General features: G+C 36.1%; 1 non-coding gene across 1 annotated transcript; it reads left to right on the top strand.

The window, feature by feature from the left end:
* The first annotated feature begins 215 nt into the window (after positions 1-215).
* On the top strand, positions 216-321 carry LOC121212956 (small nucleolar RNA R71). Its single transcript, XR_005908326.1, has one exon. It is a non-coding gene; the product is annotated as a small nucleolar RNA R71 (small nucleolar RNA).
* The last annotated feature ends 1,168 nt before the right edge of the window (positions 322-1,489 follow it).

The raw sequence follows: 1,489 nt of genomic DNA, 5'->3' as shown, positions 1-1,489 counted from the left end.
TGGTGACTGAATTGATGTTATAAACGCCGACTATTTTCGTTGGCTTTATCCTCATAACTTGCCACTAATAGTTATTTAGCGACATATCCTCTATAAATTCATAGGCATCTTCTAGTGTTTTATTGTTGATGGTTTCGCCAGCAGCTGCGTCAACCATTTGCCGAGTCGAGGGAATCAAGCCATTGTGGAATGTTTGTACTTGAAGCCAAAGCGGTAACCCATGGTGAGGGCACCTTCTCAGTAAGTCCTTGTATCTCTCCATGCATCGTAAAGTGTTTCTAAATCCATCTGCACAAACGAAGAGATATCATTACGTAATTTAGCCGTTTTAGCCGGCGGAATATATTTTAGTAAAAATTTCTCGGTCATTTGTTCCTAAGTAGTGATAGACCCTCGTGGTAACGAGTTCAACCACTGTTTAGTTTGTTTCTCAGTGAAAAGGGAAACAACTAAAGATGTATGGCATCGTTAGAAATGCCATTGATTTTAAATGTGTTGCACAATTCTAGAAAGTTCGCTAAGTGAGCATTGGGATCTTCATCCTGCAAACCATCAAATTGAACAAACTGTTGTATCATCTGAATAGTGTTAGGTTTTAATTCAAAAGTATTTGCAGCTACAGCAGGTCTAACTATGCTAGATTCAGCTCCTGTTAAAGAAGGTTTAGCATAATCATACATAGTACGTGGAGCAGGATTTTGATTAGCCGCAATTGCAGGAGGTAGCTGATTGCCTTGGTTTTCAGCCATCTCGTCGATTGGGGGTCGAGTATCGTCTTCTCACTCGTTCTCTGCATATCGTAAGCTATGCCTTATTTCTCTTTGATTTTTTTGAATTGTACGATCTATTTCTTCGTCAAAAAGTAATGGTCCCGACGGGTTTCTTCTAGTCATAAACTATAAAAACCTGCCAAGAGAGAGGAAAAGTAAATTAATAAATAAAATAAAATTGCAAGAAAAATAAATGGCTAAAGTAATAAAAATTTAGTGTTCCTAATGTTTCAGTTCTCCGGCAACGGCGCCAAAAACTTGATCACGTGATTCTTAACAAGTAGTAAATATTTATAATAAAGATAAAACCTAGAGTAACTATTATCACGACGAAAAGGCAAGCACACCTATCGGACAATAGTATAGTTATGGCAAGACCGGGATATCGTACCCAAGGGAACCAAAAGTACTAGTAATAACTATTGTTTTACTATCTAGCCTAAAAATAAAAAGGTTTGTTTATTAAACTATTTATCTAATCTAATTAACTAATTTAATTAAAGCAAAGAGAAAATTTGGAAAAAGACTTGAAGAAAAGCAATTGATAAAGAGGACACCAAAGGAGGAATCCACCAAGATTTCACTTGTTATCTGACTCTGAACTGGACGATTTATTCACTTGACTTGATCCGTGAAATTCCCTAACCTATGTTATTATCCCTTTCGAGACTAATAACGTCTAACCCTCATTTGAATTAATCAAATTTTCTTTCTTAATT

The sequence above is a fragment of the Gossypium hirsutum genome, chromosome A13, assembly GCF_007990345.1.
Source record: "Gossypium hirsutum isolate 1008001.06 chromosome A13, Gossypium_hirsutum_v2.1, whole genome shotgun sequence".
Taxonomy (NCBI): Eukaryota; Viridiplantae; Streptophyta; class Magnoliopsida; order Malvales; family Malvaceae; genus Gossypium; species Gossypium hirsutum.
Note: the sequence above shows the minus strand (reverse complement) of the source record. Positions and strands in the feature narration are given on the sequence as shown.